Source organism: Heliangelus exortis, chromosome 1, assembly GCF_036169615.1.
Source record: "Heliangelus exortis chromosome 1, bHelExo1.hap1, whole genome shotgun sequence".
NCBI lineage: Eukaryota > Metazoa > Chordata > Aves > Apodiformes > Trochilidae > Heliangelus > Heliangelus exortis.
The window spans coordinates 148,134,578-148,162,351 of NC_092422.1; the positions used below are offsets into that span (position 1 = coordinate 148,134,578).

At 46.0% G+C, this 27,774-nt stretch overlaps 1 long non-coding RNA gene across 1 annotated transcript in view; it reads left to right on the forward strand.

Moving 5' to 3' along the window:
- The window catches only part of LOC139797490 (uncharacterized), a 55,069-nt gene extending 36,434 nt beyond the window's left edge, over window positions 1-18,635 (forward strand). Inside the window, exons 2-3 of the long non-coding RNA XR_011726498.1 lie at window positions 17,356-17,624; window positions 18,359-18,635. This is a non-coding gene — a long non-coding RNA (uncharacterized lncRNA). The remainder of the gene's footprint in view (window positions 1-17,355; window positions 17,625-18,358) is intronic.
- Window positions 18,636-27,774: the final 9,139 nt, after the last annotated feature.

Below are 27,774 nucleotides of genomic sequence, written 5' to 3' on the forward strand. Positions count from 1 at the left end.
GACTGTCTTTAAAATGAGGTGAAATGAATTCCTGAACTTTAAGACTCTTCCATGAGTTTACAAAATCAGGCCAAGCAAATTTTTTAAAGACAGGGAGCTGCAGTGGAGGTAAATCTTTGAGAAAATGAATGCAGTTGAGAGGGTGCCATTTGCTTTTTTGGGTGCTTGTGATTATTGCACTGCTTTCTGCTCTGAGCAGCAAAACCTCCTTCTTCCTCACAAGGGCATTTGTTTTGAAGCAAAGGTGCCAGTGATGGTGTGAATGGATAGCGGGAGACCAGGCATCCGGTATAAAAAGATTTTGTAAACCCTCATGATGTTCCTAATGCCTGTTTAACTGGAGAGCTGACGTGTGTCATGCAAGTAATGAACACTTCATGACTCCTGGTGACCTGAGCTTTATTTCACACTTGTGGAGGTGCCACAGGAACACCAAGAGGCACCACATACCCCAGCTCATCACCTGCCTGAACTCCTTTCAGCTTGTATCTCTTTTGCCTTTCTCCCTCTTTTCCCCTAAATGGGTTAATCTGCCCAACAAGTGGTTGTGTCTGACACGATACCCACCTGCCCTCTTGCTTCCCTTCTCCATGCAATATATACTAAACAGATTCTCATTATTGTTCTCTGGTAACCAAGCAACCGTGAAATGTCAGCTCGGCCTAAATAAATAAAAGAGGGATACGTGTCTTCGTCATATATTTATATCTGCATATGTGTAGCTACTGATATATATGGTCATCTGAGCATGTCCATACGTGTGCATATCTGAAATCTGACTTAATGTGATGATAGTTTGCACTTCTGCCTGTGATCTTGAAGCTTTTTGTTCAAGCGTGCCCATGCTCTTGTGATAGAAATATTATCACCACCTCCAAGTGACGGGTAAGTAAGCTATGGTAGAAAGAAATGAACTGACATTTCAAGGTCACAGAAATACCCAGTTGAAAATGCAGGAACAGCTTCTTGAAAAATGTGTGCATGAATATCCTGTACCAGATCCAAATCCTTCACACCGTAACTATTTCCAGTATTGCAAACAGCAGATGGGCATCTCCTCATCTTTTCTCCTTTTCTCCTCCTCCTTTTCTCCTTTCTCCTCTTTTCCTCTCTCATTTTGCTCACTCATTGAATCTCTGTTGTTCCCCAGATTTTTCCTCTTGTTACCCAGCAGCTCTGTTCCCCTTCATCAGATGTCCTTCTACTTCATATAGGCACACTTTCCTTAGACCCTCTGTGGTGTATTGTTCCTCTCCTTTCACTTCCATATCTCCTTTCACCTCTCCTCCAGGCTGCTCTTCTTCTACCCTTCACCTATGTATACAGAACTCAGCAAGCTGCACTAAATGATTGTTCCAAGAGAAACTGGTGGTGTGTCCTTGGAGCTGGGAATGACTATAAGTTTCAGGGAAAAGCATTTCCCAAGCTGGAGGTGGAGAGTTCCTTTTGATGAGAATAAGAAACACAAGGATTACCATGGCAGGAGGAAAGAAAAATCACCAACTTTTGTTGCTCTCTGTAGCCCCTCTCCAGAAGAGGAGAATTTCAGAAAGTTTCTCCCATGTGAAATGCATCTGTGCAAATATTTGCTATGAGCCAGACATGAGCCCTTGTTCTGGCAGTGCAGGACAAGTACTGTGGTATTTCAGCCCCCAGCAAGGAATTTCATAATGCAAAGAAATCCCTATAGAGTGTTGTGGGCAGTTTTGGAGTGCCTGGAGGTAGAGTGGCCTCCAGGATGAGGCCAGAGCATCTTTTGTGACAGTCCTTTGTCACTGTGCTGGACCTTTTCCAATCAATATCATGTCCAATTTAAAGCTCATCTTTCCTATGAGTGCCTGGGAATTCCCCAAGATCTTTCCATGTCCTACTCTTGTGGGTTTCCTAGAGGCTTAAACAAAACGTTTGGATCCTGTTCAAGACCTCAGGCAAAAATTGGGCAAGGCAAACATTAGTGCATGACCTCAGTGAATGTTGTGAGTTCTTCCTTGGTCAGTTAGAGAAGAATTCAGGTTTTTCAGGTTAAGGATCACTGCACAGAGTTGTTCAGCATAGAGAAGAAACAAGTTCCCTAGTCAAAAATAGGGATCAAGAACTGGGCAGTCCAGGTGGTTTTTGTTCATGTAATATGCACCTGTATAGCAAGGGGGTAGACATCGAACTGTATGCTTGGGGTCCTGAATTTTAGTCAGGGATGTGTTTATGCAGTCAAGAGGTTTGCTATAACATCATAACTACAACAGCTTATCCTGTGTAAGTTGAGTGGGCTTAAAAGAGGAGTGGGAGGAAAGGAACTGCAGCATAACTGGAGGCAAAAAGGGCAGGAACAGCTACCTTAAAGCATGACTATTTAAAGTTTCCTGACCCATGTGGGCACCACTCTCCTCCTTTAGCTGAAAACACACATTCAAGACTGTGCATCTGAACAGATCTTCTATCACCCACATTCAGCCACGACAATCTTCAGCAAGCCCATTGCAAACCAGGACAGAAGCCAGAACAGATTTTTGGCTGGCTGCAGCCAAAACCAAAACCAAAGCTGCTACCATCCCTTCAGGGCTTCAGCCAGGGCCACTGATGACACGATGCTGGCAGCAGGCTGATGGGACTTGGTGGGTGAACCCATTAGAGATGCAGTCTTTCCAGAGAGGAAAGACCTCTCTGCCTCCAACCCCCCCTGCTTCCCCTGAAGTATTGTGGCTTCTCCTCCATCCATGGTGGGTGCTGAGAGAGCAGCCTGCCTTCCCACTGCTGCCAGGACTATGGGAAAAACAGCGAACCCTGATGTTGAGAGTCCCTGTGAGCAGACTGGGCTGGGCCAGGGCACTGGCTGTCCTTTGGTCATCCCAACCATCAGATTGTTAGTTCAGCCCCCAGCACAGATTGAACCTGTGCCAACTTGCAGACAAAGCTTGGTTCCAGCTCAGGAATGGCTTTGTTCAGGGACCAGTCCCAGGAGCTGGGAAGGGGTAAAGAGAAAAGGAGGTGCAGGGACATGAGCCACACCATGGTGCTACTTGCCTTGCAAATGGACCCTGGCCCATTTTTCAGCTCCTAAGGGATTGAGCAAGCAGCAGAGGGCAAAGATAGGTGTAGAAATATTTCCTTTCAAGATCACAAAGGAAGTCAGATGACCCTCATCTCTGACTTGGCCAGTCAGGCTAGGTTACTCGATGATGCTAAATTGCTCAAAAAGAGAACTAATGGCTTTTAAACAATGCAATTCCTCTTTTGCCATGAAAAGGGAAAGACTCAAGGCAGCTGGTGTTGTAGCTCCATCTACCAGGAAGCAACCAGTCGGGCTCCACTGTCAGTCACAGATGGTGTAATTAATTCTTCTAGGTAGTGTAATTAGTCCATCCTATCAGCTACATATTTTCTCAGTCAAAATTATGCTAAAGCTAATAATACATAAAACACAGAAACAAAAAAGAAATCCAAAAAAGGGGAAGCAAAAATGGGAGGAGAAGGGATTAGAACAAAATTTACCAGTGTATAATTTTTTCTTGTTGTACATTTCCTCTTCCCTTCAGCTTCAAACACAATTCAGAACAACTGGTGAATGTAGCGAGCAGAATGAATACAAATTGCCTTACTTTAAATAGCAGCGTGTAGGACTTAGCCAAAGTCTGTTTTCAGATGCTGAGGCGAGATAAGGCACGGATCCTGCAACGAACTCGGTGCAGGCATCGTGTCAGGGCTGAGCTTCTGCACCCTGCCCTGCCTGAAAGTTTGGGGCACAGGAAGGCAAAGTGTCTGCTCCCCATGTCTGCTCTTTGAGTGGGGTCCCAGCAGAGCAGACCAGTGTGGTGTGGGGTGTGTTGGAGATTTCTGTCTCAGAGCAAGGAGGAGGCACCTGGGAGAACTGGTCATGGATTAGGGACTTGGTCCCCAGAGCAGGGAAGGGCTGGGTTATCTGGGATGGCATCCATAAGAGAAGCCGTAGAGGAGGTCTCATGGCCAGCCATGGGTGGATGACCGTAGCCCAGAAGACACTAGTGGGCTTGTTTCCTTTCCAGCTCACAGGCTAATGCAGGGCAGCTCTCTCAAATGGTGTTTGGCTTGTGGGAATAAAGAGCACCCCAGAAATGTTGCTGCTTTGGGAGTATCCTTGGGACTCAGATGGGAAATACAGAAACTACTGGGTGTATCCTGCCTGCACCATGACATGATTAGCTTCCCCAGAGGTCAAGCAGGTGAGAGAGGAGGTGATGACCGGACTGAGCAAGCTGGAAAAGGAGCCTGAGGGATCTGAAATGATCTTAGCCTGCTGTCATGTCACCCGCTATCCCTCTGAGCTCTTTTGGCTCCCCAGTTTGTCCAAAGCATCCCATGGACTTGCAGTGTCCAGCTGGGGAGAGGATGGTGGAGGATTGTGTGGAGGACAGTTGAGGAGCTGTAGAAGAGTTGAGGAGAACTTCTTTGAAAAGAACATTCTTGGATTTCTGTGGTGGGGTGGAGGGCAGCAAGTGAGTTTGGAAAGAGAACTGGTGCTGAGAACATGAAGCTATTTTGGACAGAAAAGAAGAAGAGTCAAAGCAAACTGCACCGGTCAGTCTCAGTAACCAGAGACTTATGAGCATGACTGGTTTTTGAAATCACTCCTATGTGAGCTCTCCACGGCTGGGCAGGCTCAGGAAGGTCTTGTGGTGGCTCCAGCATGCAGACCAGCATGTTTCCTCAGAGCATCCTTCCCTCAGAGCTCTTGCAGGCTTCTGGCCTGGGGTGACCCTGTGATCCCAACACCCTGTGGTGCCTGTGTGCCTGATCCTCACTGCTGAGGGACCCCGTAGCAAAAGGAGAGGGGGAGCTGGCTGAGTCCCTGTGAGTGCAGAGCCTGTTTCCCTGGAGATAGAGTTATCTTTTCTAAGAGTGGATTTAGCCCAGATGGGATAAAAAAAAAATGCTGAGCAGGAACAGTCCTTTTTTTAGAGCTCAAGGAGGCACAGCCTTTCCTAGTGCTGACCCCTGAGTCTCTGAGAGCATCCTCTCCTCTGGGAAAAGGTGGTGGGGCAGCCTGGATGCTCCCCCTGAGTCTGAGCCTGCCCCAGTGGTGATGGCTGCAGCATGGTGTGTCCTGGGACAGGATGCAGGGCTCTGATTCCTGGTGGGGGTTGTCCCCTGACATTTGCTGCCGCACCTTCCAGTCCTCCCAGTTCAGCCAGATGAAAATCAGCTGTGGTGGTGGTGCTCATTTGCTGTGTCTCAGTGGGCACGGTGAGAAGTGCCTCATGTCTCGCCTTTGGTGGGGCACAACTTGCTGTCTGGTGAGAGGCAGTGCACAGTTGGGGTGAGCTGGAGCACAACAAATGGCAAAACCCTTTGTTCACAGCAGAGCTTCTGACATGTGGGTCAAAGCACAGGGTCCCACCAACCTGCAGCATGGCTCCAGGGAGAGCTGGATGGGTCCCTTGCCTCACAGGTCATATATAGGAGCTGGTCATACAGGAGGGCTAAAATGCAGAAGGGACTCAGGTAACTGCTAACTTTTTCCTTTAGAAACTCAAGTAGCTTCAAGAACCACACCCATTATTTAATCACCCTGACAATTTAGTTTCTGTCTTTCTCATCACATTGTGCTTCAGCATCTCTCCCAGCACCCCCCATCCATCCATCTCCCTTGTTGCTAGGTGAAAAACTCAGAGCAGCAGCCACAGAAGCTGACTCACGACCTGAACATGGGAAAGAGAGACACTAAATACTGCCTGGTGCCCAAAGTGAGCTCCTGGCAAGCCAGGGCTTGGTGGGCTGTGATTGCCCTTAACAGCCTCACCTGGGACCCTCACCCACCCACCCACTCTGGTCCTAGCCCTGGGAACCCTATATAGGCTCAGCCTTGCTCTGTGCCTGAGCTGTGAGGGGAGCAGGGCTGCTCTGAGCTTTCATGCATCTGCCTGGGCTGACCTTGGCTTTGATTTGTTGTTGGTAGATGGCTGCTGTGCTGCTCTTGCTCAGGTGCTGGGGAGTTGTGACTGTGCTGGTGGCAGCATGGTCCTGCAGTCCCCATCTTTTCTCGCTTTTCCTTGTGGAGAGAAGTCTGCCTTCTTCTTCCCCAGAGCTTCAGTGAAAGCAGAAGTGCTTGGGTCTTGTTTCAGGACCCTCTCCAAAACGCTACGCCTGACTTTCCTTCATCACAGGTAATTTTTGAGGTGTTATTGGAAGAAGCAGAGGTTCTTCTTTGACTTTCCTTAAGCTGGTGTAGGAATGACTGTATACCAAAATATGACTATAAGGAAATGGCTGCTTAGTGTCGTTCTGGAGACAAAAAACTCAGTATAGCTTTGAGCCTCCTTTAGCCTTCCGGTAATCTAGATGTTCTTGTTAGTTCTGGATTGCTGTTCTTTTATATTAATGACTTAAAAACTTTCTGCAGCAACATGGATGATATTCCACCTTGGCTCATGTTTCTCCCCCAACAGGGTGATACAAGGTGACACACCTTGTGCCAATGAGTACAGGGGAGCATGAATGTATGGGGCTTTGGACCCTGTGATGCTGAATATTTCCAGAAGAAATGCACAAGGCAGAGCGTGGGGGGGTATTTTAGCTGATAAAAATGGAATTTAAAGCTTTTTTCAGATGTTTCTTGTCTTAGAGTTGAAGGTATGCAGCAACTTATAGTATCCATGGTGATCTTCATTCACATTGAAAGAAGAGCTGATCACCAATTAAGCTGGCATGGCAATTTTTCTCCTCAGTACATAGCAGCAGGCATGAAGGGTGCTGAACCTGTCCAGGTTTTACACACCTCTAGAAGGCTGCTGTGTCACCTACCCACCAGCTCTGGAGCTGTCACTGTGGCTTACAGAGGTTACTCGAAAGGATGCAGGGGCATATAGTTTCCCACTCCTTCTTCTGATCTCATCCAAGTACTAAGGGTACTTCAAATTCATAGTCTTAAATCTTCCTAGAGTGCAGAACCAAAGGCTTGATTTGGAGGCAGGCTAATTTGGCAGAATAATTGCTCTTCTCGGGATCATGAGAGGAGAAACTAATTTATAGATGTAATTTTGGAGCTTTGTCATGACTACTCATTGCACAGGACAGGAGCTCATTACACGCTGTTAAAGCAGCCTGGAGAGAACTTGGAAGGATTTGCACCAAGATCAAAGCCTAGATTGCTTTAGGCTCTTGCCCCTTTCTGGGCAGAGGTAGGGAATGTTGGCTCACTCTGCATAGGGGTTGGGATAGAGTGCTGAGGCCAAGACCAAAGGGCACATTCACTGAGGGGAGGGAAGGGCAGTTCACTGTTAGCATACAACAGAAATCTCTTCTCGGGTGTGCTGCAGTGGGTGCTCTCTTCTTTCCACAAAAGTGATGAGGGGGCAGGAGCACCTCTTCTACAAAGACAGGTTGAGGGAGCTGGGGTTGTTCAGCATGGAGAAAAGAAGGCTCCAAGGAGACCAAGCCTACAGGAAGGCTGGAGGTAGATGGCTTGCAAGAACCTATATTGACAGATGAGGGGCAGTGGCTTTAAATTAAAGAAGAGTAGGTTTAGACTGGATGTTAGGAAAAAGTTCTTTACCATAAGGGTAGTAGAAAAATGGAACAGGTTGCCCAGGGAAGTAGTTGAAGCCTCATCCCTGGAGATACTCAGGGTGAGACTTGACAAGGCTCTGAGCAACCTGATCTAGTTGAGGCTGTCCCTGCTCATTGCAAGGGGGGGGGGACTAGATGACCTTTGGAGGTCCCCTCCAACCCAAATGATTCAGATTCTATGACTGCCATGTGCAGTCTTTCTATGGGGGTCCCATACATTGACTGTTGCTTCTAAAATGGACCAAACCTTGGATGTTTGCAAGCTGTGTAGATAAGGACAGAAACTGTTCCTTGCTATGAAAAGGGATTTTAATTTGGATCTTTCACGAGGGCCAGTATTGTGATGTATTCATATTTTACATCAATAAAATGAAGTCTCTGTTCCTTCTCTTATGTGTATAGTGTGCTGTTTGAAATAGTAGATATTTTTAATGTTTCAATGGCTTTTCTTTTATTAAAAGAAAATGGAAATGGAAACCACATTTCTTAAATGAATTTTATCTCTATGGCAGTTCCACCGATTCAGATCTGTGTCAGTGCCAGTTTATTGCAGTCTATTTTCTCCTCAGTGAGCATCTGCTTAACAGTTCAGTGCAGATACAGACAGATAGGAACATTCTAGCATGCACCTAACTCCACCCTAGGGCATGGCAGAAGTTACTTAGGGTACAAATTTGTCTCTTTTTAAAGCAAATAAATCCTGGTCAAGTGAAGTTTTGCCCACTGAACAGGTTCAAATTATCTCAGAAAAACAGGTAGAGCACAATCCTTATTTTCAGTTATTTCTCTTAACTTTTTTTTTTTTTTTTTTTTTCCCCCTAGAGGCAGTATTTAGGACAAGGTTTTGTACAGACTTTGTATGAACCTTCGTGTGCTTCACATCATTACAACACAAGACCTGTGACATGTAGACCAGGGTAACCTAACTGTTATGACCTCTTATGATGAGTTTCAGAAAAATAAGCCATGGAGATCCCCCAACTCATGTTTTCAGCCTCCCTCTTTCTCCCCACTGACTACAGGATTAAATTATTTTTGTACTGTTTATTCACACTCAGATCAAGAAATGGATCTTACTGTGAGAAATAGTATGAAAATAAGCACAAGACTGAAAGCAAAATGCTTGTCTGTTTATGGAATTGTTTAAGAAATACCACTTTGGCTAAGCAGAGCATGGAAACAGATATAATTATCCATGCTATCTAGACTGGAAAGAGTGCTGCGAGGGAGGTGGAGGATGGCTTCTTCCTTCAGTAAAGGCAGGGCAGTTTCCCACAGTGGAAGAGCCGTCCTTGCTGCTGAGCAGCTCCCAGCCAGCCACAGGCTCATGGAGCAAAATGAGGCCGAGGTTCTTTAAACAATATATTGCAAAATAAAACCCTGTGCTTTTACCTTTATGCTATTGAGAGATACAAGCTTCTTTTCACAGAATTCATCATCATGTCTTGACTTCAGGAACAAAGATTTCAGAAGGGTTCTCTCTCCCCATGCTTGCTGCAAGCGTGCTGATGGCCGATGAGGCCAATGGGGAACAGACAGTGGGGTTTCAAAAGGCAGAGCAGAAAGTGTCCTGTGAGGGGTCAGCCAAGGCACGATGCTTTCTGAGCTGTCTTTTCTCCTCCAGACTGATTCTGCTGTGTCCTCAAAGGAGGCAGCAGCGTTATGGATGGTGCCTCCATGTCTCCCGATTGGGAGACCACTGCTGGCAGTCAGTATGGCCAGAGCTGAGGGGTTGTTTCAGGGAGTCCCTGTATCTCCTCTCTGGGGCTCCTCTGTTGTGGCACCCGGTGGCAAGTTCACCATAGAGCACAATCTTAGGGAGGTGGTGATCCTGTATCCTGGAGATGTGCCCTGCCTGAAGCAGCTGTGTCCTCAGTATCATGGCTTCAGTACTGGTGACCCCTGCGTGTTCAAGGACAGTGACATTGGTCACACAGTCAGTCCCGTGGATGTTTAGGATTGTACGGAGGCAGCACTGATGGAAGCGTTCAAGGTGGTGGTAGATGACTTGTGATTCAGAGCCATATAAAAGAGTAGACAGTACAATGGCTCTGTAGACACTGGTCTTTGTACTTTTCTTCACGTGTTTATTGCTCCAAACTCTTTTATGAAGTCTTCTGAATGCTCTGTAAGCCTTTGCTAATCTGTTGTCTCTCTTTTTGTCAGTCGTTGCAGCTGAGGAAATAATGCACCCCAGGTAGCTGAACTGCTGGACTGTCTTAAGCTCTGATTCACCTATGGTGATGTGGGGATGATGGAAGTCTTCCTGTGGTGCAGGCTAGTAGAGAACTTCTGTCTTCTTCGAGTTGACTTCCAGTCCAAAAAGATCTGCAGTCTCTGCAAAGCAGGATGTTATGTGCTGCAGAGTTGCTTTGAGGCTGGAGAAGACCTCATGACCTAACACTACCACATTGGGTAGACCATGGCACTAAGTGCCACATCCAGCCTTTCCTTAAGCACCTCCAGGGATGGTGACTCCACCACTTCCCTGGGCAGTCCGTTCCAGTGCCTGATCACCCTCCCCATGAGGAAGTGCTTCCTGATATCCATCCTAAATCTCCCCTGGTGCAGCTGCAGGCCATGCCCTCTTGTCCTGTCACAAGTTGCCTGGGAGAAGAGCCTGACCTCCACCTGGCTACACCCTCCCTTCAGGTAGCTGTGGAGAGTGATGGGGTCCCCCCTGAGTCTCCTCTTCTCCAGGATAAACAACCCCAGCTCCCTCAGCCTCTCCTTAAAAAACTTTCCCCTTAATCCCTTCCCAGCCTCACTGTTCTCCATTTTTTGAAATGTTCCTCTGTCAACAGGCTTTGCCTAAGCAGTGTTCTTGGAAGGGAAGGACCTGGCTATAAGGGTTCTGTTGTAGGGCTGGGACAGCACTGCAGGGACCTCCTAGGTCACTGGGCTCAGTCCCTAACTTAGCAGACCCTGTTTTTTACGGGTGATGGGTACACTGTTGCTGGCTTGCACGTGCATCGCTATAGGAACCTACAGGGGTGCTTGCAGAGCTGGAGCCTGCATACTGTAGACACATGGATGTGTCTGGAGCAAATGGACCCGTTTGCTGTCAAAGCAACAAAAGTTGTTTTGCCAGATAAGGTGTTCAGTCTTTCAGCTGGAAAAATATATGATGAATGCTACTCTGTCTCCAACATATGCCTGAGAAGATTTCAAAGTAGTTTTCAGGATTCCTATGACTGTGTCATGATCTCAGCTCAGGGGTGGAGCTGGCTGGTCTGTCCACAGCGAGACCATTGCAGCAACACAGGATTGTACCTGCCAGTGGGAGGTCTGGTTGTTGGAAATCCATAAAGAGGCAGGGGAATAACACGTGGGTGGCTTCAGTTCTTTTCTTGGCATCACCAAGGGCATCCAGACCAAGGTTTTCTGCTGTACCTTGGTTTTTGTGTCTCCCTCAAGCCTCATCTTAACTTTGTAGCTTTTTCTCTTGATACTTGTCACAGCAATGGGAGGGAGGACAGAATTTATTCAGGTTTCAGAGCTGTGCATCCACCCCCCCTGCTTAGTTAGCTGTTTCTCTTCCTGTCAGGTGAGAGGTGTAAGTGCCACCACCCTGGTGCTGGTGCAGTCCTGACCTTGGAGAGGGATCCTTTGAGGTTACCCTCATCTGGATGCTGATGTAGCATTACTTTAGCATTACCCACACTGCTGGCTGCTGCTTTAAGCATGCAAGAGTCTTGGAAAGGATGCCACATGCTTCTCTGCCAAAGCTGTGGTAAAACAGTCTGCAAGATTGATGAGGCTCAAAATCCTTCTGGAGAGGAGAAGCGATGATAGTGGGGATGGAGTAGGGTCCCCATAGCAGAGGAGGAGCTCTCAGGGCATGTGTTTTGGGCACAGAGATCCCTCTGAGAATTGGTGGCTTGTTCTCCAAGCTCTGCTATAAGAAGCTTTGAGGAGAGACAGTAATTTTGCCTGCAGAACTTTTAGATAGCACCCGCTCCATGCTGACTTGTAGTGGGAGAATGGTGTAGGGAGAGGCTCCTGTGGGAGGTGTGTGGAAACCTGGCCTCTGAGCATATCTGCCTGAGACTCCCATTCTCTTACAATGAGAAAAGTGGTTTAGCTCCTTGTGTCCTTATGACCTTGGCTTGGCATGGACTGAATACAAAACGAGGAGCAGCTTAGTGCTCAGAATTGCAGCTAGCTAACTACAGCTGTCTTAGATGGCCCTTCTGCAAGATCTACAGATTTCATGGCAGGAATGAGGGTGGGGGAAAGGATTTAGTCAGCTGGTGAGCCTGACTTCTCTGTCTCTTTTAAGAAAGCGGATTTATTGGTATTAAACATGTCTCTCCTAATGTGGGTGATTTAAAATGGAAATTACCTTTGAAAGGGGATTTCTTATTAACTAGCTGAGAAGGAAAAATAGGATAATACCATCATCCCTATACAGGTCCCATAGATGAGATGCTGGAACAGAATGATATGGTTAATTGCTGCTCCTTCAGAAATGATAGCTTCTCTGTAAGACTGAGCCTTGCTCAGATTCCTCTGTGAGGAATGGTTATATAGATACTTCCATAAAGCTGTTTTTATGGAAAAAACCAGCATTCTTATGGGGTCTTTTGGAGCTCTGGTAAGAACTCACTAAATATGAATTCCGAGGGCAGGATCAGGACTGTGCCCAACTCTTCCATTTGAGGCCAGGTGAAGACACTAGAAGACTGGACTGAAGCTTCACATTTGTTACCATGCAGTTTGTGCCAATCAGAACGTGGATTAGTTAATGATTTTAAAAGAAAAAGAAAGCTTTGTCTACACACAGATTTGTACTAGTTTAATCCAGGTTGGCCCAGTTATCAGTTTAATTAAGTCTATGCATCCCCTTTATTTGGGAGATTTGATTTACTTAATCTGAATCCTTTCTGTCTGCTTTGGTTAAAAAGAATCTCTGCAAGATGATGTCTGCACAGTCATTGGGGGTAGGGATACCTACACTTGGTCTGGCTAGACAAAGTTCAGAGTTCATATCAGCACCTGAGCTGACTAATGATGGGGCAATACCACACAATCATCATTATGTGTCACACTTAAGATTTTTAGGTATCAGTGAACAGTACCATGGAGCAGTGTAGCCTCATCAAACCTAGCATGCAATCTGGGGAGAAAAATCCTTCCTCAGGTCTCTCAGTCCAACACAAGGCAACATGCATTGGAAAGAAAGAAACCTTTGATTAGGCTGAAACAACTTTGCTTTCAATACTCACGTCTGTGGATGATGAATGGGTCTTTTTGCAGCCTCATTGTCCTCTCTTGTTGCACAGGTTCTTCTCAATGCTTGGGATGGGGACATCTTTGTCTTCCTTGGGACATGCATGATATGACATGAAGTAAATCACAAATGACACCAAGAGAAGAGGTTCTGTCATGCCTCTCCTGAAAGTCTCGTTTTGGCACTGCCTGTTGATTAGAGCTTGTGGCCTTGAACAAGTGTGTGTAGAGACAGGAAAAGGGGCACAAGGCTTTAAACTGTAAAAGGGTAGATTAAGCTTAGAAATTAGGAAGAAACTTCACTATGAGGGTGGTGAGACACTGGAACAGGTTGTCCAGGGAAGCTGTTGGTGCTCCCTGCCTGGAAATGTTCAAGGCCAGGCTGGATGGGACTTGGAGCAACCTGGGCTAGTAGGATGTGTCCCTGCCCATGGCAGGGGGATTGAGTCTAGATGATCTTTAGGGGTCCCTTCCAACTCCAACTATTCTATGAATCTTCTAAGCCTAAGGCAGACTGGGAAGCCTCTTTCTCAGGCTGTGCTGAGTACACACAGCACACAACCCACTCCAAGATCTTCACTTCCTCTGAACTCAGCTGATGGCAGGCAGCAGAGCCAAGCTTTCAATTTCTTCTGAGTTCTATGAGAACCTTCCAAGAGTTTACTGCCTTCCACTTGCTCATGCTATTTGCTTAAAATCTCCAGGACAGTGAAGTACAGATACAGACAGGATCTTCTATCTCCAGCTCTCTTGTATAAGGAAGCTGCATGATGGTGAGATGAGATTTGATGTTTGGGACACACTAGTGCTCGTCCTAGGAGATGCTGTGGCTACTACCTTAAGAAAAGCAGATGGGACAAACAAGAGAAAGACCAGGGAGGGGCTGCAGCAATAGTCATTTGTGGATCTTCCTGGCTGTTCTGCCATTGTGGCTTAAATGCTCTGGGGAGCTGAGTACAAAAGTGTCTAGGAGAAACTGGGGTCTGCCTATCCCATGGCTGGGGTGCCTGGTTGACCCACCCTTCTCTACAGGCTGATCATACCCTTACCCCTGCTGAGGGTCTACAAGGACCAGATGTGTTTCCAAAGGCAGATAAGAGCATTTTGGTTCTTTTTGAAAGATTGGGGAAGACCTGTGTTGCAGATATGGCTGCTATCCTAAGTTGCCCTCATTGGTATTCTGCAAATCATAGAATTTTTAGGGTTGGCAGGGACCTTAAAGATCGTTTAGTTCCAACTCCCCCTTGCCATGGGCAGGGACACCTCCCACTAGATCAGGTTGCTCAGAGCCCCATCCAGCCTGGCCTTAAAAACTCCCAGGGATGGGACTTCCACCACCTTTCTGGGCAACCTGTGCCAGTGTCTCACCACCCTCATGGTGAAAAACTTGCAGTGCAGGCAACCTGGAGATGAGACACCTCTTTATGGATGATGTGGAGCAGTGTTCTGACCACCTTCAGTGTGTGACCACCAAGTTTAGAGGGAAGACACAAGAGGTAAGACAGAAGGCTGATGACCCATGCAAGACAGGGAAGTGCTTGGTGCCTTTATGAAGGCCATTCCTGGCTGGACTTGCTTGGCCTCTGAGTCTGTGTGTGGTGTGAGTATGAGTTCATTTGTTGTGGGCACACTGGCTACTGGGCAATGGCATGAATGCCTGGGCCACTCCCCTTGGCTGATGGGGGAAGAGAAGAGGATGGACCTGAGTACATGCTGGCTATGGCTGGGAGGAAGAGCTGCCGAGAGCTAAAATGGTGACAGGCCAACCAGCTCTTGAGTTGATCCATGATGAGTTGCTGTGATCTACCTTAGTTAGTTGCTTGGAGGATGTATGTTGCTTGGCAACCCTGTTGTCATGGTTCAGCCAGTGATATCTGAGGAGAGGGCACTTTGGAGGACACTGCTCCTGGGAGGGGAACTGGGAGTTAGTGGAGGAGGCTAAGTAAAATAACTGAAGTGGTCCACACTAGTGCTTTGCTCAGGGCTGTGTGGTAGAGAAAGCACTGGGTCTGGTTATGGCTGGCTGTGTAATCCCTCATGGGTGTAGTGGGGATAGGAAGCTGGTGAGCATCTTGAGGCTGTTCAGGGATGTTGATGACAGACAGTTGATGAGGAGGCTGGGCATCCTGTCTTGTTAGCAGCCTGGGTTTTTGAAGAAATATATGGAGCATGAGGATGTGGAGACCATGGAGCATGCCTTCCTGTGACCTTGTGAAGGCACACTGCTAAATATGGGCTTTCTCAGAAATTCAGTCTCAAAGACCATGCAGATTGTACTTCTATACTTCTGCAGAAACTGACTGACAATAGGAAAGCAATGGGACAGGTTGTCCAGAGAGGCTGAGCAGTCTCCATCCTGGGATATTTTCAAGACCTAACTAGTTTAAGTCCTGAGCAACCTGATCTGATCCCACAGCTGACCCTGTTTTGAGCAGAAGGTTGGACTGGAGTCTTTTGAGGTGCCTCCCAGCATGAATTACTGTATGATCCCATGTCTTCATGATGATGAGGAAGTCCCTGGACTGCTGTTCTTATGTCACTGCTCTGCAAGATGCCCATAGAGCCAAGTACCTCAGGTCACTGTAACACCTTTGCAGTTTCCAACCCATGTGGCCATCAAGAGAAATTTGAAACCAAAAATGTCACATATGCAATGAGAGTCAGATACGAAATAATACTGAAACCAATTGTTCCTTACCTCTTTAAAGGAGACTGGTCTCCTTTCATTGCAACACATCAAGACACCAGGCAGTTCTGAGCTCTGTCAGACTTCAAAAGAAAGAACAGATTTTTAAGGAGTCCTTTCTGATGAAAACTCTGAAATCGGTCTTTTGAGCAGGAACTCTAGGGGACATTTATCATCTGGAGATATGTTTGATGCTTGCAATCATAGAGCTTGAGGCCTACCATTATTACCTGAAATTGCGTGATTAGTTATTTCTATTCTGTTCATCTGCTGCTAGCTTTACAGAAGAGTGATGCAAATCCTGGTGACAGTTTTGGGGGGATGGGGCTGTCACCAGCCTGGCATTGCTGTTTTGTGGCCCAGGAGGCTGGCCAGTATCAGTGGTGTAGCCATCCTGTTTCCACTAAGCAAAGAAACCACCTGTACGCTCTATCTTTTGTGTGAGCCCATTTGTTTATAGCTGATGTACCTGAGGACTTGTTTCCCCAGATATTGTAGAAGTAGATGATAACAGCCAGCTTACCTGCTCACAATTTTTGTGCCTGATTGTCACATTTTAACACTGGCCTGGCAGTTAAACCGAGTGACAGATGCTCTCTATTAATCTCCCTCTCCTCCCTGATAAAGAAAGGAGAGAGAACAAGGGAGAAAGACTAATGGGTTGGAAACTAAACTACACAACTTTAATGAAATGGTAATGATAAATAGGAAAAATTACTAAATATATACAAATATACAGGAAAATTGATACCACGTTCCTTCCCCCTTTTTCCCTCAATAACTCTCACATCCCCACTGAGGCTGCAGGGCAGCCCTGGGAAAGTCCAGGCTGGACTCCTGGAGTTGGCAGCAGTTGGGAACTGGAAGCAGGAATACACAGATATGGGCTGGCACAGATCAGGACCACAGGCAGATGAAGGGATGGAATCCTCCCAGGATGCTGAAGGAAACAGGGAACGGATGAAGAAAGGGAAGCAGGAAAGGCAGGAAGCAGGAAACTGGAAACTGGCTTGACCCTTGTGATCCCTCAAATTTATACTGAGTATGACGTGTATGGGATGGAATACTCTGTTTGGTCAATTCTGGCATCTATCTTGTCTGTTCCTCCCCAAAGGAGGGCTGCAGGTGGGACCTCTTTATTCCTTCTGGAGGGTAAAACATTCCTCAGAGCTGAGCAGTGTCCTTGGCTCTGCACACCAGTCTCCAGCAGTAACTATAAACATTGAGTGTTACCAGTCCTAGAAGCAGACACTGTCTGAGAAACTTGCTGTTAATTTCAGCAAGTGCAACTACTTACAAGAGACTTAGCTGAAAGCAAAAGTACAAGACAGAAAATCACCTTTATCCTGGCCCAAACCAGGACACTGCTTTACCAGTCATCCCTGAAGACAGGGGATACCTACCTGTGCTCCATGTAAGCATTGTGTTCTGGTAGCCCAGTGCTTCTCAGAAAAGCTGAGCACCAGGTTGCAAAGCAGTGGCACTGTCTGGTGCCTGGTGATCTATTCAACAGCAGCCTGACTCCAGCTCCTGGCAACCAGAATGGTCCACTTGTGTCTTGTGCCCTTTGGCAGCTATGACCATTTTAGATGGGGATTCCTGTAGTCACTTGGACAGTCCTGCTCACTTCTCCTTTGGAGATTTATGTGTTTGGAACAATGGTGGCTGAAGTCCCAACTTTCTTTGTGGCACTTATGGTCCCTTAGTCTTTCCTGAGTATGCTCAGAGAGGAAAAACATTGGATTTGCATTTTTGGGGCATAAAAGGTTGAGGGAAACAGTGGGAATAATCTGAGGAATAGAGAAAAGCTTGGACTCAACTGTTTATTTTACAGTGCCTGGATTCCTGCACTCAGGCCTTATATGACCCTCATTTTTTTTAATTTTTTTTTTTGTCAGGAATCCTATGTGTGTGGGCTTCTGGTTGTTCTTCTGATGAGGATCTGGGTCAGGAGCAAGGCCTTTTCTAGAGTTATATCTATCCTCAACTCGAGGATCCAGTATGTCTGGAAACAGAGAAAAAGCAGTTCTGGCTCCATCTGTTCTTGGGATCTACTTATAGTTTCATTTGACCAGCTGATACCTGCCTCTCTGCTGTAGGTCATAATTTTTGGACCAATACTGCATGGGACCGTGTTGTTCTCTGCCTTTGGGAAAGTCATCAGCAGGTATGGTGGATGCTCTTCCCTGGAAGTGTTTAAGGACAGGTTGGATGGGGCCTTGAGCAACCTGATCTAGTGGGAGGTGTCCCTGCCCCTGTCAGGGGGGCTGGAACTAGATGATCTTTAAGGACCTTTCCAACCCAAGCCATCTCTTCCTGAACATCCCTGGACATTTCAGATGTTACACTAGAACTTCAGCTTCTGTTGATGCCATAACGTGCATGTTCTTCCAGTTAACTCTAACAGCATCCTCAGGTTTGCTGACATTTCTGTATCCTGTTCTGGATATCATAAGATGACGAGGCCAACAAGGAGCCATTCCATCCACACTGGATTTTTTTTTTATTATAATTTTTTTATTTTTATTTTGCTTAACCCAACAGAGCCACCAGCATTAAGTGACTCCTGGTAGGGAAAGGCTCCTCTTGATAATATAAGTGTCCATGGCAAAAAGGAGTAGAGTAACAATTCACAATTATAACATAATTGACAATTCATGGCTGTTCCTTCCTCCCATTCTCATTATCCATTCCTAATAGCTTTCTTCTTCTTTCTGCATCCTGTGGGGTGCCACCAGGGAACATTATAAGTTAGACAGAGACCTCCTCTGATGGTTCCAAAGATAAAAATATGTCCAAGAAGTGGCTTTAACTATGTCCCCTTTTCCCTATGCTTTTCCTTCTTTAGGTCATGGAGTATCCCTTGTGCCATCTGTGTGACTGAAACAGTGTCCCCTGCAGAGGCTGTGCTCCAATCTGACAAAGCTGTGAGCTGGCAAAGGCAAGAAGATGGAGGCCTGTGGAAGTAAAGTCATGTGAGAGACACAGATAAGCTCACAAGAATGTACAATTCCTTCAAGTAGCATGAGAGCACATGGTCATCCTTGACCTAGAATAAGGACATGACCAGCAAGGACACAACAGCCTGAAGGCTTGCTCTTTGTCAGCATGAGAAAGCCTGATAGCAAGGTAAGCCCAGAGTACTGACTCTTGACCAACAGAGAGGCTGGAGCAGAGATGTCCAGCTGCTCTTTTGCTTGGGGAACAAGCCACAGCTCCACAGGAGCTTTCAGTACATGAATATAAAGGGCACAAAAAGGACAAATGGCCTTGTTGTAAAACCAAACAATTCAACAGCATAAATAAAGGGGTATGGTGTAAAAAGAGCATAGAATATAATCACAGATTTCCCCTTTCTCAAACAATCTATTTAGGAGGACCAGAGGAAGCCAAAAATTTCACTGTGAGCTGCTTTGAGCTGTCCTTCCAAATAAATGTCGCCTTGCTCTAATGCCCATCCTCTGTCCTTGGGCTGGGAAAGTTGCCAGAGTGTGGCCAAAGTTCTAGGTGGACATTTTCTAAAGATGATGAGGGGAGAGGGACAGAACGGCATGTGCTTTTCTGAATTCAGTGCTTGGTAAGGGATAAGGAGCAGGCACACACTGTGCATGGGAAGGGTTCATGCTCTTCATTTTCCCCACTGCCAGGCCATGGACACACAATCAGCACTTGTGTCCTGGCAGTAACATGTGGGAGAGAGGGTAAATTAGCAGGATGGCTGGAGACTGGTCAGATGGAGAGACCTCACTCTCTTGAGTTCATAATCACTGTAGAGAAAAAAGAAATTTTGTATTTGAGTAAGGTCTCTTTTCTGGGAAAAAAAATTAACTAGAATATGAACCAGTCTGGGGTTAGTGAATGCAATCAAGACATTGAGGTTTGAGTTTGAGTCAGACCTAACAGGAGAGCAAAAATGGGCTGCAGGGCCTCAGAGTAGTTGATGTAAATGTCCTCCATATCAATTCGATGGTAGATTAAAAGGTAGCTGAGATGTACCAGAAGTATTTTGCTTACTGCCTCTTCCTGAAGGAAGGAGGGAAGAAGGTGGCAGTTATCTTTAGGATATAGAGCAATCTGACTGAAATCCTAATGCTTCTTCCAGCTAGAGGGCTGAACTACTGAGTCAGTTGGCTCACTTGGAAACAGCTCAGGCAAAGGAAATCTGGCTCCATCTGCATAAAGAATTTTGCAAAGGGTAGGCATCTTCAGGAAGGTGTGGTGTTGATGGGGCAATGTTATAACCTCAGTTGCTGGGGGTAGATATTTTCACCCTGCTTTGTAAATATTCAGGTTTAACTCATGCTTTTTGACCTTTGCAACTACTAAATAAATAGGCATCAGAGCGAGTGACTGATCTTGCTGGCTCCAACTGACCACACACATGGTGGTTTTCAGAGCTACTTCTAAGCTCATTAACATCTCTCTTCTCTTTGCCCCTGGGCATGGAGGTATCTCAGGGACCACAGATGCATGCTAACTGAGATAATTTTTCACTTTAAAATGTGTCTACAGAAAACATTTGTCTTAAATTAGATGGTCAATACAAATGCACAGTAAATGCTGGAGTGAGCACCTAGCCCAAGCCCTGTGGGAACATCCCCTGCTCACAGGCTCTGGTGAAATCATTCTTTCTTTTGTTTCACGGAATGCTTCCAGACCCATATCTGTGTTTGAAAAGTGATCTGCTTTTCTAACATCACGCAGCTCTTTGTTTAGCATCTTTGCCTGCACACGTAGTATTTGCCTTCACTATCATTTCTCCCTCTGCACTGTCTTGGTGAGTTATTTGCAATACCATCTGCTTCACCTGAAGGAGGAATGAGAAGAACAGAGACAGAATCAGTTCTGTTATTGACCCTGAACTCTGCTGAAAAAAGCTGGGTCTGTTAGAAGGTCTTGAGCGATGGGACTTGTCAGGAGTGCTCTGCCTTCAGGGAGCCCAGGTGGTGATGTTAACCAGTGTCTCCACTCTGCCACATTCCCATTTAAGTGACTCCTCTCTCTGGATATGTCCCATTCTGTATCTATGTGTGTTTGTGGCATCAAATGTTCTGACAGAGCTTGCAGGTGAAGGAGAACGCGGGAGGTGGGTGGGATTTCATCATTGCTTTGCCTACATTGTTTCCCTGTGTTAAGGACTGAAAGGAATCCATGGGAGGAAAAAGCATAATGATGCTTTGGTGGCAGTATTTTTAGGTCATGAGGTGTTTAAACAGAAAATACATTCTTTGGAAGAAAACCGAATACTTGTGTACACCGATGCTGCCAACTTTTGCCTCAATGGTGACACTTAAATATTTCAGAGAGAAGGATTTATTTTTTACTCACAGTAACTTAATGTTCTGGGTGAGTTTATAATAGCACTGATTAACTGGTAACATTTAGTTTGAGTGAAATATCAGTGCTGATGTCTGTACTCCTCTTTGCTCCAGACACTTTTATCAGTCTTGGAGCTCTTTAATTTTCCTTAGTCCTCCCACAGGAGGTAGTTCATGTTGTCCCATTGAACAACCATTGAGGCTGTGTAAGTGACAATGAGGTGTTCTGGGTAGCACGAAAAAATCACAGCAAGTGAAACAGCAAGTGAAAAAGCTGGATATGTCCCACTACTTTGTCTTGACACCATTTGGTGGAGCAGGGTCTGCCCACTACTTGACTAGCATGTAGGCCTTCTGTGTAAGAAAAAGAAATGTGCTTATTTATGGTAGCACACTTTGACCCAGCTATAACAGAGAGAGAAAAGAAGTGGCATGTTATTAAATATTCCACTATCTACAACAAAGCAAGATAAAAGGTAAGAAGGCAGGGAGTTTGACTGAATCTTACTGCTCTAAATTTTTGTAGCAGACAAGTTCCCTGTTAATACTGGGAGCAGGGAACGGAAGTTTCTTGGAATGCATCTAGCTGAGCTTTTGTCTTCATGTGAGTATTGCATCAAAGATGAGACTGGCTAGGTAGAGCTGCAGTATTTGATCCCTGAGGGTGTGTGCAGCAGCTCTTAGTAGCATGAGCAGTAAACTAGATAATTGGTGTGTTGGTTCTCATCCAATAATAATTTATTTCCTGGGAGAAGCTTCAAAGCTTAATCCTAGAATTAAATCCCCTATTCCTCCTTGGGATTTTAATTTAGTTTTGAAAGCTCTGATGGATCTTCTACTAGAACACTGAAGATGGGTTTCAGACATAAGGGCGATTTTTCTGGCTGCTGTATGCCCTGTACGGAGAGTAGGTGAATGCAGGCACTGTCTTGAAGAGTCTCTTTTTTTTTAGCTTTTCATCATGATAAGCTGGCAAAAGCTACACCTTATCTCTTACTGAAAGCAGTTTTCTGGTTTCCTTTAAACCATGAAGGCAATCTCCCTAATCCATTTTGCAGCTCCTCCAGAAAAGAGAAGAAAGAGTGTCATCACTTAAATCTGGAAAGAACCAGTAAGGTTTCCATCAAGCAGAAAGTTGATTTTAGAAAAAAAAACACAACAAAAAACAGATAATCTGTTTGTTAGAGTTGGAACAGGATGAAGATGACTGCCAGAAGCTGGGCTATGGTTTTCCATTCATTCATGTGTGTCAGGAAACTGTGCCTGTTTAAGACCAGTGAAGTGGGGCAAAATCTCTAGCCACTGGAATAATCTTTGCACCCCAGAGATGAGGAGAAAGTCTTCATTCTCAGAGTGGTGGAAAACAGTGCTTTGACCTTTCCTTTATGCTTCTGGGAGGTATGTCAAAAGGGATGGCAAATATGGCTACTGTTTGTATCATGCTTTAATGGCATGCAACACAGCACCTGATGATGGTTACTTATTAGACGTGGTGGCTTTTGACTGAGGATAGGTTCTTCAGTTTGGATACGCTACAGGTAGAGGAGCTAGATATCATCTTAAAAAAGTGACAGCGTTGGTCTGAAATGCTGTCTGTGCTTCTGCAGTTAAAAACCAACACATTTCCATTTGAAAGGAAGAACTCCACAGTTCCTTAGTCTAATGTGTATGTATTTCATATATAAATGACCATTCAGGGAAACCAATTTCAGTGAGCCTGACGTTCCGTACTCAAAAGCATAAACCAAGTCTATAAAGACACAGAGAAAGCTATTTCTCCTTTAATCTATTTTGCACTTTTTTTGATTCTGTGTGACAGAAAACCAGCCCATTAGTTGTTTAGCATTTCTGGGGACAGACTGACCATGGCAGAGATAGTAAGGGATGCCGCAATTATTGCGATGTAAAATGATAAGAGCTCAGCTAAGTGTCCTGGTTTGACAGCTGAGAGAATGTGTATATCACTTCAAAGCAAATACTGCAGTGCTCAGGATCCTCTTCTGAACAGATACTAGCAGGATGAGTGTCCTCTTAGATAGCAAACAAAGAGAGCCATCTCCTTGTGCCTGGGTGTCTTTGCAAGAGACTGCCTAGAAGTCCACACCAGTGGCTTCTGGCTTAGCCCTGCTCGAGCTTATCTTGGTCCTGAGCCATGTGCAGAAGAAAAGACAAAAGGTTTCATACCAAAATGCACTTGAATTCTTCAGCCAGGTAGCTGTGATGCTATTGGGTTTTTGTGCTTGTTTCTCTGTTTGCTTTCTTTTTAATTATCTAACAAAATTTCTGTTCTTTATGCAGCATGATGTGGCACCCTTGCTTGTGGACCTGTGTGGCCAATGTTATGGTGATCTTCCAAAAAATTCAGAGCTCTAGCACCTGAACACCAGGATTCCCACTGTCAGAGACAATGGGAAGGCCTGGGACATGGCCATAGAGGTATATGAGGTATATAGCAAGACAAGAGGGCATGGTCTCAAGTTGTGCCGAGGGAGGTTTAGGTTGGACATTAGAAAGAATTTCTTTACTGAGAGGGTGATCAAGCATTGGAATGGGCTGCCCCGGGAAGTGGTGGATTCTCCGTCCCTGGAGATATTTAAAAAGAGACTGGATGTGGCACTCAGTGCCATGGTCTGGTAACTGCAGCGGTAGTGGATCAAGGGTTGGACTTGATGATCTCTGAGGTCCCTTCCAACCTGGCCAATTCTATGATTCTATATGGCCACTTCACAGTCAGGTTAGGTGAGTGGAGAAGGGCACAGAGCACTGTATAAAAGCAGCTGGAAACTGATATGTTCCCATGCTCTGCAGCCCAGATGCAAACACCCAGATGAATGCTACTATGAAAAACCTTTCTATGCTGCAAATTATCTAGAGCAATTGATCCATTTCATTGATTACAAGGAATTACTCTTCATAGGCATGGCTTTTCTTAACACTGATACTGATGCAGCCAAATCTGTGTTTGTGCAGATGACCTATGAATGACCAGTTCTTTCCCTTAGCTGCAGACCTCAATTATCTGGGGACATACTGCACTGGAAGTGAACTCTGATTTTATGAAGCCATGGGGGCATTTGTTAAGGGCTGAAGATACTGTAGAGTCTTTGATCCTGGTCTGGGCTGGCAGATGCTGTTGAGTGGTGGCAGAATGGCTCTGCATCTTCCTCAACACTGTCACTGCCACATCCAGCCCTGGCTGCTTTTCATATGAGAACTTTCATCCATGTTCTTTTATCTTAGGCAGGACAAGTATAATATGGGCCTAAATTTATATGAAGCGCAGACACATTTAAAATAAATCCCCCACTTCGTGTTACAAATAACATTTAAGTGTTTTTGAATTGAAGAGATGTTTGAAAAAAAACAATTACCTGTCAGCGATGCTATTAATTTCGTTTTATGCAGTTCATTCATCTTTGTTGATTGGAGAAAAAATAAAGCCAACCCCAGCGAGTGGGAGTAAGCCCTGTCACAACACTATGCTGCTGGAGATTTTGTAAGAGTTTTTATTAGGAGCCTACCTCCCCACCATTATTTACAATAAATGTTGCACTCAATGTAAATGTAATTTGAGAGTTAGATGTTGTGCAGAATCTTGAGCAGAAGATAATTCTTAAGCAACAGCCATTTTTGTGTGACCAACTTCAAACATTTTTGAGCCTGATTTCCTTGGTCAGGAGGAAGGGATCACCTTTCTCTGAAGAAGGTAACAGATTAGACACTCAGGACCCTAATCACTAAAAGGAAGTTGGCCCTTATGATTTGTTTAGGGGAGAATGATAAATATGCATACGTATAATATTTATATAGGATGTACATGTATTGAGTAGAAAGGCAACTAGCCTTATCCTTGTAAGAAAGCAACAACACAAGCTGCCATGAATGATGTAACTGTGGAGTTGTGTTTTTTCAGAAAGAAAACTTGCAGTTGATTAATTCCTTCATCTTAAGGTCACAGAGAATGATTATCTAAAATATTGCTGACTTGCTTAAAATAATTACAGCTATTCTCTTCTGATTGATAGGCCAGTTTTAAGAAATTTTTAAAAAAAGATACTTCTTAACCCTCCATTTTATGTTTCTAAGTAAAATGCTGGCTGAAAACCATTCCCTCTCTTTTTTGTCAAGCTCCTTCTGCACTTGTTTCATACAGAACAATGAAGAAGGACCCTTCTCGGCATCCAGAAAAGAAAAACAACCCTTGGCCAAATCCTGTCTGCTATTCTTGTATCATTCAGTGAAAGGAATGGGAAAGTCAAATGACTAATATCTTCAGCTATTAGCAACTTCTGTATGTAAGTATGGCTCTACATTGCTTCCCTCCAACTGTTCTGAGATAATTTCAGATTACTTCAGGCTTTGGCTAGTGTGTCTTCCCTTTTTACTGAAATTGGAATGAAAAATACCATAGTCACTTTTTTAAGCATGCCTAAAAATGTCAGGAAAATCTTTCTAACAGAACAGACCTTACCAGCATCTTCAGGAAGATCCTGGCTGTGGAAATGAAAATCTTGGTGTCTACTTTTGGCAAGGAGCTCAAGCACAGATTGGTATTGCTTGTGGTCACCCCAGCTACATGAAAAACATCATTGTACACCCACTGCACATGTAGATAGCAATTCATTCAAGCTGCAGGTGGCATATTGATACGTGCACATGATGCTACAGCCACACTGACATCCATAACCTCTCCTACAGACCAGCAAACCCTTTTTGAACCACGTGGATGTATTCTGAGGTACAAACTGGCAGGACCCAGGAACTGAGAGAGTTCAGAGCTGCTGTGGTGCTTTCAGGAGACTTTTCTCCCGCAAGAACTTCAGCCATGCAAGTGCAGACCTTTGTCTTATCTGTTTTGCACATACATACATACCTGCAACCAAGGGCTAGCAATGAGCTGGGGAGTGCTTGGCTGCTTACTGGACTACAGCTCTTTGGCATGTGGGATTCATACTTCCTTGCCTGTTGTTTGAGGGATATCTATCTCAGCACCCCTGGACACAGGGCATACCTAGATAGGTACGGGCTGCTGTTTTTTCCTTGGAGGGTGCTTTCAGTGAGAGGGATGCAAAGGCTGGACAATGCAGCCCAGATCAGCACTGAAGCAGAGCCCAGGGTGTTTGGCCTGAGGAATGAATTTCCTGCAGGATAAGTGTGGCAGGCAGGGCTGCATTGGGGTGGGGGGGTAGTGGGTGGCGGCTTTCCTCATTGCTCTTATCTTTATGGGTCACTAAGTCCTGGACGAGCCCTTTCCAAGCCTTTTACCAAGATCCAGCCAGTGTGATAGGGAGGACGTTTCTGACCCTAGGGTGACTACACATCCTAAAGGATGCACTTGACACATCCACTCGGGAAGGGTCCTGCCTCGTTTCTCCGATCCAGCTTGCCCTGGTTTGGGGCAGGATTCCCCCAGGGCCGCTTTGCAGTGCTGTGGAGGGCGAGTGGGCGCGTTCTGCTGCGTTCTGCTCAGGCCACCCAGAGCTAAACCCAAGCATGGGAGGGGAAAAAGACGGATCCGTGACCACAGAGCAGATCGCACTGCAGGGGCGAGGCTGAGAGCACCCAGGGCAGAAAGGGCGCAGGCACCCGCGGGCAGGGGAGTGCGGGCAGGGTGGAGCATGCAAACGCACCTTGCAGTCTGCTCGGTCTGATTTCACGTTGTTTAGGTTCCAGGGGGCTCTGAGAGTAACAATTAAAGCACCGGGTTTAATTGTGGAGTATCCAATTAGGGTATTAACGTTATCTCTGCACTGCTTTCTTTTCGTTCAGATCCAGTTCTGCTGCCTGCCTGCTGGCTGGGCGCCCGTTCCTTTCTTCTTATTATTACTATTTCATGGTTATTTATTATATATATATACATGTATGTATGTATAAATATATATTCAAATCATTCCTTCTCTCCGTCTCTTCCAACTGCTCGGGTCGCCCGCAGCCCCTCCCCGCGGGGGTCCCTGGGGGCGGGCGGGGTCTGGACCCGCGGAGCCCCGGCCTCTCCCGCGGTGCTGCGCGGAGCTTCTCGGCCCCAGCTGCTGCGGCTCAGCCCCGGTCCCGGCCCGGCAGAAGGCACCGGTGCCGCCCGCTGCTCGTCCCCCTTCACCCCTGCCGGGTGTCGGAGGCTGAGACCTGCCCCCTCCGGCGGTGGGGAGGGGTTGATCTCCCGTTCCCTGCACGGTCTCTCCTCCTCCTCCTCTCTCCCCATTTTCCCCGCTGCTTTCTCGCAAAGCCCCCCTCCCCCCCCTCCGCCCTCCAGCTTTGATTCCCCCCCTCCCCACCATTTTTCTCCTGTATCTTTTTTTATTATGAAGCATTAAGCTGTTTTATTAGTTCACCTTCCTATGCTTTCTCCACCTCCGGGAAGAGAGCTCGGAGCTTTTATATTGCGGAGGATCTTTTTTTTTTTTTTAAATGTATTTTAGGGTGATGCTCTGAACACTTCCCCCTCCCCGCCCCGTATCTCCTACCCTGGCAGTGTCAAGAGAAGACACTGAAGAAGTTGAGCATGTCTGAGATGGATCAGCCTTGCGGGGAGAGAGGGGGGCAGTAGCTGCTCAGAGCAGCCCCGTGTGCTTGAAGCAGGATTTGCTGGTATGTATGTGGGTCTGTATTTTATGACAGCTGTAAGTGTGAATTGTTTTCCGTGCGATATGGGAGGGGGAAAGGAACCCAAACCCCCAAACCTGCGAGTTCATTAAATAAATGTCTGCATCGCTGTAAACCCCTGTCCGCGTGTGGTGGAGGTTACGGTGGGGGGAGAGTCCCCCAGCCATCAACCCACCCATAGGATTTAAAAAAAAAAAAAAAAAAAAAAAAAAAAAAAATAAAATATATATATATATATATATATATATATATATATATATATATATTAAAAAAAGGCCCAACCCAAACCTCAGGGAACCAAGGGTTGTATTCCCGGGAGCGATGGGGAGGGGGTGTCTATGAAATAGTCCCCCCCCCACGCCCCCCGTGGCTGTGCCTGTGTGTGCGCGGAGCGCGCCC